The sequence below is a fragment of the Trichechus manatus genome, unplaced genomic scaffold, assembly GCF_000243295.1.
Source record: "Trichechus manatus latirostris isolate Lorelei unplaced genomic scaffold, TriManLat1.0 scaffold00126, whole genome shotgun sequence".
NCBI lineage: Eukaryota > Metazoa > Chordata > Mammalia > Sirenia > Trichechidae > Trichechus > Trichechus manatus.
In genome coordinates, this window is record NW_004444062.1 from 6,031,911 (window position 1) to 6,042,293 (window position 10,383).

The window sequence follows — 10,383 nt, forward strand, 5'->3', positions numbered from 1 at the left end:
ATGCACAAAAACTAACTCAAAATGGATCAAAGACTTAAATATAAAATTAAAAACGATAAAGATCATGGAAGAAAAATAGGGACAACGCTAGGAGCCCTAAAACGTGGCATAAACACAATACAAATACAAACCGTAAGTAACAACCCACAGGCACCAGAAGAGAGACTAGATAAATGGGACCTCCTAAAAATCAAACACTTATGCTCATCAAAAGAGTAAAAAGACGACCTACAGGCTGGGAAAAAATTTTTGGCTACGAGAAATCTGATCAGTATCTAATCTCTAAAATCTACAAGATACTGCAAAACCTCAACAACAAAAAGACAAATAACCCAATTAAAAAACGGGCTAAGGATATGAATGGGCACTTTGCCAAAGAAGATATTCAGGCGGCTAACTTACACATGAAGAAATGTTGATGATCATTAGCCATTAGAGAAATGCAGATCAAAACTACAATGAGGTATCATCTCACCCCAACAAGGCTAGCATTAATCCAAAAAACACAAAACGATAAATGCTGGAGAGATTGTGGAGAGACTGGAACACTTATACACTGTTGGTGGGAATGTAAAATGGTACAACCACTTTGGAAATTGATTTGGCCCTTCCTTAAAAAGCTAGAAATAGAAGTACCGTACAATCCAACTATTCCGCTCCTTGGAATATATCCTAGAGAAATAAGAACCATCACACGAATAGATACATGCACACCCATGTACATTGCAGCGCTGTTCACAATAGCAAAAAGATGGAAACAACCTAGGTACCCATCAATGCATGAACGGATAAACAAATCATGGTATATCCACACAATGGAATACTACGCAATGATAAAGAACAGCGATGAAACCATGAAACATCTTATGACATGGAGGAAACTGTAGCTCATTATGCTGAGTGAATTTAGTCAGTCACAGAAGGACAAACATTGTATAAGACCACTATTATGAGAAGTTAAGAAAAGGTTTAAACACAGAAGAAAACATTATTTGATGGTTAATGAGGGTGGGGAGGGAGGAGTGGTGTTATTTACTAACTAGACAGTAGATAAGAATTATCTTAGGTGAAGGGAAGGACAGCACTCACTACAGGGGAAGTCAGCACAAGTAGACTAAACCAAAGCTAAGAAGTTCCCTGAATACAATCAAACACTTTGAGGGATGGAGTAGCAGGAGTAGAGGTCTGGGTAAACTGGCATAACAAAGCTTATTAAGAAAATGTTCTGCATCCTACTTTGGTGAGTGGCATCTGGGGTCTTAAAAGCTTGCAAACGGCCATCTAAGATGCATCAATTGGTCCCAACCACCTGGAGTAAGGAGAATGAAGAACACCAAAGACACAAGGAAAGCAGTAGCCCAAGGACAGAAAGGGCCACATAAACCAGAGACTTCATCAGCCTGCGACTAGAAGAACTAGATGGTGCCCGGCTACCACCAATGACCGCCCTGACAGGGAACACAACAGAGAGTCCCCGAAGGAGCAGGAGAAAGGTGAGTTGCAGAACTCAGATTCTAGTAAGAAGACCAGACTTAATGGTCTGATTGAGACTGAAGGTACCCCAGAAAGCATGGCCTCTGGATTCTCTATCAGCCCAGAACTAAAACAATTTCCGAGGCCAACTCTTCAGACAGGGACTGGACTGGACTGTGGGACATAAAGTGATACTTGTGAGGAGTGTGCCTCTTAGCTCAGGTAGATACGAGAGACTAAATGGGCAGCTTCTGTCCAGCGGTAAGATGGGAAGGCAGAGAGGGTTAGGAGCTGGTTGAATAACATGGGGAATCAGGGGTGGAAAGGAGGAGTGTGCTGTCACAGTATGGGGAGAGCAATTAGGGTCACATAACGATATATGCACAAATTTTTGTATGGGGAAAAAAAAAAGTCTTGAATGAACAAAAATGTTATTTTTTTTTTTTGCATTATATTCCACACTGCGATAAAATTAGAAAGAATATATATATATATAGGTATCTTTCAAAACAAATTTAACAGAACAATTGAAATTATTAAAGGAACTATGATGATCATGGAAACCCTGGTGGTGTAGTGGTTAAGACCTACAGCTGCTAACCAAAAGGTCGGCAGTTCAAATCCACCAGGTGCTCCTTAGGAACCCTGTGAAGCAGTTCTACTCTGTCCTATAGGGTTGCTATGAGTCGGAATTGACTCGATGGCAATGGGTTTGTTATTTTTTTAATGATGACTATGGCTATAAAATAAACTTGGAAATATATACATTTTTTCATATTTGTTTTTGAACTTCTTTTAAAACTCTATGTCTTCGTTTAAAAGTCTTACTACAGAAATCTTAATCAAGGCTAGTCTGATACTTATTTGACTATCTTCTTTTTCTTTCATCTTATTTTAGTAACTGATATACCACACACTAAATATAACTCAATTGTTCCTTTTTAAGGACTTAAAAAAAAAAGAAAGAAAGAAATCAAAGGACGTATTGCACTGGTCAGATCTGCTGCAAAAGAACGCTTTAAAGATTTAAAAAGCAAAGATGTCACTTGGATGAGCAAGGCGTGCCTGACCCAAACCATGGTCTTTTCAGTCACCTGATATGCATGTGAAAGTGGAACAATATAAAAAGAAAACAGAAGAAGAACTGATGCGTTTGAACATGGTGTTGGCAAAGAATATTGACTATACCATGGATTGCCAGAAGAATGAACAAATCTGTCTTAGAAGAAATACAACCAGATTGCTCCTTAGAAGCGAGGATGGCAAGACTTTGGTTCACTTATTTTGGACATATCATCAGGAAAGACCGATCCCTGGAGAAAGACATCATGTTTGGTAAAGTAGAGGGCCAGTAAAAAGAAGGGAAACACTTAATGAGATGGAATGACACAGTAGCCGCAACAATAGACTCAAACATATCAAAGATCATGAAGATGGGACAGGACTGGGCAAGGGTTTGTTGTTTATACATAAGGTCACGATGACTTGGAGCCGACACAACAGAAAATAACAACAATGTGCCAAACACCATTCTAATTGTCTGACATGTCATCTTATTTATGCCTCAGAACAACTCTGTGAGGTAGGCGCTAATATTATCGTCCTGATTTTACAGATGAGGAAGGTGAGGCACAGAGAAGTGAACGACCTGCACAAAGTCACACAACAGTGGCAGACAGGATCTGATACCAGGCGGTCCGGCTCTAGAATTCACCTTCTTCACCACAAAGCCACGTTGCCTTTCCCAGCACTACTCTTGTGCAATCCAGTCCTGGGAGGACAGGCTTTGAGGGGTGCAGGGGGAGCTCTAGGAATCCTCTGAAGACACCCCACCCCAGCCCCCACTACTGCAGGCTCTGAACTCAAGGCCCCAAGTATCTGGGTCTTTCTCTCCAGCAGAGGGCGCCCGTAGCCCACGTTTTCTGAGTTCCCGCTGTGGACAGGATTCTGAGAACTGGAATTCCTGACCCTTTGTGTGAAGAGCCCTGATCTTAAAAACTTTGTGTCTCATTTTTGAAGTATATTAAGTGTATTAATGAAAGTATATATAAGTGTATTAATGAAAGGAGTGATTCAGTACATGGAAACTAATCAAAGGAATGATCCAGTTCATTTCTTGGAGGCCCTGGAATTGACACCAATAACCATGAACCCAATAAACCTGTATAGGGACCCCAAGTTTATATTAGCATTGTCACATTATTGCCAGATAAACCACATCAGAGGCAGGGATTTTCCTTATCACATTCAGAAAGCATGCTATTCAAACTAGCCCCAGCTCAAGGGACAGCTTTGAACACATCAGGTTATGGGGGCCCTTGCTGTACTAACTGCATTGCCCTTTTGGAACCTGTGCTGAGGTGTCTTCCCTCTGGTGACCTTTGTTACCTCCTTTACAGGAAATTAGCTTGGAGGAGCAACCCCAGAACCTGCACCAGAGACAGAAATGCCAGGAGCACGGTTCAGCAGGATTTCGCCTTCTCAGCAGAGGGAAGAGGAAACAGGCGCTGTAGGGGGTCTTACCTCCCGCCCTGCACTCCTCACACACTTATTATATTCTGCAATAAAGACTGGGTCAGGGACCTAACTTTTAATGAGGTCTTTTCAGGTTAAGTGCATGCACAAAGTTGGTTGTCCTGGGAATGCAAAAGTTTCTCCCACTTTCCATACACTCACTCCCCAGTAGCTCTGAGGAGACTTAGTAGGCTTCCGGGCACTCTCATCAGCCTCTCCCCGGTGATCTCTGTTCTGTATATAGCTTGGCATAAGAAATCTGATTCAAAATTAAATGAGAGGGAGTTTTTTTTCAACAGATTTGCTGCCAGAACACAGGTATTGGTGAAAACCATTACAAACTCTAAGCCAACAGGAAATGAAAAGACCCATATCAACATTATTGTCACTGGACACATAGACTCAGGCAAGTCCACCACTACTGGTTACCTGATCTGCAAATGTACTGGGATTGACAAAAGAACCATCGAAAAATTTGAGAAGGAAGCTGCTGAGATGGGAAAGGGCTCCTTCAAGTATGCCTGGGTCTTGGATAAACTGAAAGCTGAATGTGAGTGGGGCATCGCCATTGATATCTCCCTGTGGAAATTTGAGACCAGCAGTACTACGTGACCATCACTGATGCCCCAGGACACAGAGACTTTATCAAAAACATGACTACAGGAACATCAAAGGCTGACTGTACTGTCCTGATCATTGCTGCCGATGTTGGTGAATGTGAAGCTAGTATCTCCAAGAATGGGCAGACCCATGAGCATGAACTTCTGGCTTACACACTGGGTGTGAAACAACTAATTGTTGGTGTTAACAAAATGGATTTCACTGAGCCACCTTGCAGCCAGAAGAGATACGAGGAAATTGTTAAGGAAGTCAGCACCTACATTAAGAAAACTGGCTACAACCCTGACACAGTAGCATTTGTGCCAATTTCTGGTTGGAATGGTAACAACATGCTGGAACCAAGTGCTAACATGCCTTGGTTCAAGGAATGGAAAGTCACCCATAAGGATGCAATGCCAGTGGGACCACACTGCTTGAAGCTCTGGATTGCATCCTGCCACCAACTCGTCCAACTGACGAGCCCCTGCGTCTGCCTCTCTAGGATGTCTACAAAATTGGTAGTATTGGTACTGTCCCTGTGGGCAGAGTGGAGACGGGTGTTCTCAAACCAGGCATGGTTGTCACCTTTGCTCCCATCAATGTCACCACTGAAGTCAAGTCTGTTGAATACACCATGAAGATTTTAGCAAAGCTCTGCTTGGGGGAGAATGTAGGCTTCAATATCAAGAATGTCTCTGTCAAAGATGTTGATCATGGCAATGTGGCTGGTGACAGCAAAAATGACCCACCAATGGAAGCAGCTGGCTTCACTGCTCAGGTGATCATCCTGTACCACCCAGGCCAAATCAGTGCTGACTATGCAGCTGTGCTGGCTTGTCACACAGCTCACATTGCTTGTAAGTTTGCTGAGGTCAAAGAGAAGATTGATCACCATTCTGGTAAGAAGCTGGAGGATGGCACCAAATTCTTGAAGTCTGGTGATGCGGCCGTCATTGACATGGTTCCTGGCAAGCCCATGTGTGTTGAGAGCTTCTCTGACTGTTCTGCTCTGGACATGATATGAGACAGACAGTTGCTGCTGATGTCATCAAGGCAGTGGACAAAAAAGCTGCTGGATCTGGCAAGGTCACCAAGTCTGCTCAGAAAACTCAAAGGCTAAATGAATATTATCCATAACACCTGCCACCCCAGTCTTAATCACTGGTGGAAGAACGTCTCAGGACTCTTTATCTCAATTGGCCATTTAAGTTTAATAGTAAAAGACTGGTTAATGATAACGATGCATCGTAAAACTTTCAGAAGAAAAGGAATATTTTGCAGACCATTTGTTTCTTTTTTGTGCGGCAGCTTTAAGTTATTAGTTTTTAAAATCAGTACTTTTTAAACGGAAACAACTTGGCCAAAAATCTGTCACAGAATTTTATGACCCATTAAAACAAAGTTTAATGAGAGAAAAACATTAAACGAGAAGGAAAACAGAGAAAAATACCCCAATGCCAGCCTTAGAAGATCCCCTGGGTTCAGATCCTAGTACTGCCTCATATGGGATGTGCAGCCCCAGGCAGGTTATTTATCCTATGTCCCTGGGTGGTGCAAAGGATTAATGCTCTCTGCTGCTAACTGAAATGTTGGAGGTTCAATTCTACCCAGAGGCACCTCGGAAGAAAGGCTTGGTTATCTACTTCCAAAAAATCAGCTATTGAAAATCCTATAGAGCACAGTTCTATGGACACACGTGGTATCGTCAAGAGTCAGAGTCCATTTGACAGCAACTGTTTTTGGTTTTGGTTTTTTCTGTACCATGGTTTTCTCATCTGTAAAATGAAGATAGTAAAATCCACCGCCATTGGGTTGTTGATCATAGTCAATGAATTAATGCATGTAGAGCTTTAAGCACAACGTTTCACACACAGGAAGCTCTTGATAAATCTCAGCTGTTGTGATTAAATCCATCTGTACAGGCCACAACTGAGAAAAATGAATTTTGCAGTTTCTCACTACTATGATCTTTACTGGCACCACGGCTGAATTTTCTGCTGTGGGTGACACTGGCAAACTTCCTGCCTCCCTGCGGAGAACGCGACACCCTCCCTACACCCCCACCTCCCCACACAGACTCCCTCCTTCAAGGCAGCAAGTAGATGCCACGCGGAAGTTTTCTCCCCTGGAATCGGGCCCCTGGGCGTTTATCCTCATGATTAACTGGCTTGGAGTTGAGGTCAGCTGAAGTTCAAGAGGGCCTCCATTCTGACTTTTACTGTTCATTGATTTGTGGCCTTTAGAAGCCAAAGTGCTCCTTGTCCAGGCCTCCAGGGCCAAGACCCCAGGTGTAACAATGCAGTCCTTCTGTGGTGGCCCTGTTTACCTTCCGGGAGCGGTCCGGGTGTGGTGAGATCTGCTGGGGTGGCAAGAGCTCCAGCGTGTGGTAAGAACTCTGGGTGTGGCTGCCCAGGACAGGCCTTGGAGAAATCAAGACCAGGGAACAAGCCAGGGGCCGGGTGCCTTAGGTCTGAACACTGAGGCCTGGTGGTTCCTGTTCTGCTGTGGAGTAGCTGTGGAAACACAGGTTCTCTGTGCCTCACTTTCTCAGCTGTAAAATAACAGCAACAACACAACAATAATAATAGCTTACATTTACAGAGTATTTTCTAGCCACACAGTGGCACTCCACAGGTCTCCCTTAATGGCTAAGACCATGGGCTGCTTGTGAGTCCGGGCGCAGCCACTCTCTAGCTGCGTGACCTTGGAGACGTGACTTAAGCCCTTTGCCCCTCAGCTTCCTCATCTGCAATAAATGGAGCAGTAAGAGTACCTTGTTCTTTGTCTTGTGTGAGGACCTGGGCTGGGTCCTTGACCATGGCTAGGATTAACATGCAGGTTTTGCCCACAAGGAACTCACAGGCCAAACAGAGGCAAATCTGCAAACAAATATAAGCCCCTGCTGGGCTTGAGGGGTCCCTGGGTGGTGCAAATTTTTAAGCACTGAACTACTAGCCAAAAAGTTGGCAGTTTGAACCCCCCCAGAGGTGCCTTGGAAGACAGGCCTGGTGATCCGCTTCTGAAAGGCCACAGCCTTGAAAACCCTATGGAGCAGTTCTACTCTGCACACATGGGGTCGCCGTGAGTCAGAATCTACTGCAACTAACAACAGCTGAGCTTGAGCACCTATACAAGTCTCCACAGTTCTGTACTGCTGATGACCCCACTTGAAAAATTTCTTGAACATCCTTACTTCTTTTGAAGGCCCAAGGAAACGGGCTTAAATAAAAATAATCTACTCCATTTTGCTTGAAATTCCCATTTTTAGATTGAGGTTTAAAGTGGACTGTTAAATAAAATGAAACAAACAAGCAAACAAACTGGGAGAGGCCTTTATCATCCTGGAAGACAAAAAAGATTAGATAAGGATTTGGAGAAAGGTATAAACTCCTTTTAGGTATAAACTCCTGGGCAAGGGTCTCCTCTAAACACTGGACTTTGGAAAATTGCTTCCGGATTCTGGAAAACAGGTCAGGAAAATGTCACCCACCAAGAAACTAGGAAAAAAATAGTTGATGGGTCATCTGCAGGTGTAACCCACAGTCAAGACAGGGTATAGATTCATACCCAGGGAGACTCAAAATGCTAAACCAAATCCATCCATTCATGAAACCAAACCCAGGCATTTCCAGGGTAGCCTATAGACACTGTGCCAATGGTTAAGTAATCAGTTGCTAACTGAAAGATTGGCGATTTGAACCCATCCAACAGCTCCTCAGGAAAAAGACCTTGTGATCTGCTTCCATAAAAATTACAGCCTAGAAATCCCTATATGGCAGTTCTACTCTGTCATATGGAGTGACTAGGAGTCAAAATCAACTGAACAGCACCTAACAACAACAAACGTTCCGAGAACACCAAGCCACATTTAGGAACATACTTTTAAAGAACTCTGCAATTGAGGACTTAAATAGGTACCATGTAGTTTTTTCCTATCAGCAGCCTTCATACATGGACCATGAGCAGGGACTTTGTAGAAACCCTAGAGGAGGTGGAAGACCAGGGCCCATGAGAATGGGGAGGTGGTGCCCAGTGGCTTACAGAGTAAAGGTGGACAAGCCTGGTTTTAGAACCCTAAGGTGGGTGTTTGAGAGCCTTGGACCTGGAGAACTGTCTTAATTATCTAGGGCTACTATAACAGAAATACCACAAGTGGGTGGCTTTAACAAACAGTAGTTTATTCTCTCACAGTTTAGAAGAATTCTCTAGTTCTGAATTCTCTAGAAGTCCGAATTCAGGGCACCAGCTCCAAGGGAAGGCTTTCTGTTTCTGTCAGCTCTGGGGGAAGGTCCTTGTCATCAATTTTCCCCTGGGTCTAGAAGCTTCTCAGCACAGGGACCTCGAGTCCAAAGGACGTACTCGGCTCCTGGCTCTTCTTGCTTGGTGGTAGTGAGGTCCCTCTCCTCTCTGCCCAATTCTCTCTTTTATATCTCAAAAGAGATTGACTCAAGATACAATCTAATCCTAATTGATTCCTGCCTCATTAACATACCTACCTCTAATCCTGTCTCATTAACATCTTAGAGGATAGGATTTACAACACATAGGATAATCACATCAGATCACAAAATGGTGGACAACCACATAATACTGGGAATCACGGCCTAGTGAAGTTTGTTACACATTTTGTGGGGACAGAATTCAATCCATAACAGGAACCTACAGGGTTTTAGAGAGCTCATGAAATGGATTGAGTTAAACAGAAACTGGATGCCTGACAAGGCTTCACAGTAAGAGTTCATAGACTGTTTCTTTTAGAGTCTCAGGACCTTCTGCAGATAGAGAGAGAAGGGCCTAGGGCCCCAAGGGGTGTTGGCTTGGTGGGGCTTGGAAGTTTAGAGAGTTGAGGGAAAAACTCTCAATCCCACCTACTTTCAAATCATAGAGGTATTGGAGTAGGACCTGAGGGATGCAGTTCTAGTCAGAAAGGAGCTTAGGTTTGATCCTACTGACAAAGTCTTATGGGAATAGGATCTCCAGGGGAAGATCAGTTACTGGTCAAAGTGGAGTCAATTACAACTCATGGTGGTCCCACTCATAGCAGCTTCATATGTGTCAGAGTAGAACTGTGCTCCATAGAGTTGTTTTTATTTAATTTTTTTACACATACATACTTTTTTATTGTGATAAAAATGCATAACAAAACATTTGCCAATTCAACAATTTTTACATGTATAATTCAGTGACATTGATTACATCCTTCATGTTGTGCATTATCACTATCCTTTTCTGATTTACAGGTGGTCCCCAACTTACAAGGGGGTTCCATTCCAATGACTCTGTCATAAGTTGGTTCTGACGTAAGTTGAATACCTCATTTTTTTTTTTTTTTTTTTAGTTTTCTTTATTATCAGTATCTTTATAAATCTGATCTTTATTTGTCTTTGGGGGTTGGAAACATATCTGAGAATGATAACATCAACACATTATGCACTGCAACATTGTATGTAGTACATATTACTATGATAAGATGTAACCCCCCCCCGAGAAAAAAACAAACTGTTATTGCACTTGCCACTTGTCCTAACTCTAATATGTCATAAGTCAGGGACTACCTGTATTCTACCACCATTAACAAGCAATAACTCCCCTTTTCCCTTTTCCTCCTAACCCCGGTAACTAATATTAAGCTTTGATTTCTATATATTTGCTTATTTCACATAAGTGAGATCATACAGTATTTGTCCTTTTGTGACTGACTTATTTCACTGAGCATAATGTTTTCGAGGTTCAGCCATGTTGCAGCATGTACCAGGACTTCATTTCTCTTTATGGCTGAGTAACATTCCATTGTGT

General features: G+C 42.9%; 1 pseudogene; it reads left to right on the plus strand.

Moving 5' to 3' along the window:
- The first annotated feature begins 3,958 nt into the window (after positions 1-3,958).
- On the plus strand, positions 3,959-6,506 carry LOC101341009 (elongation factor 1-alpha 1 pseudogene; annotated as a pseudogene).
- Positions 6,507-10,383: the final 3,877 nt, after the last annotated feature.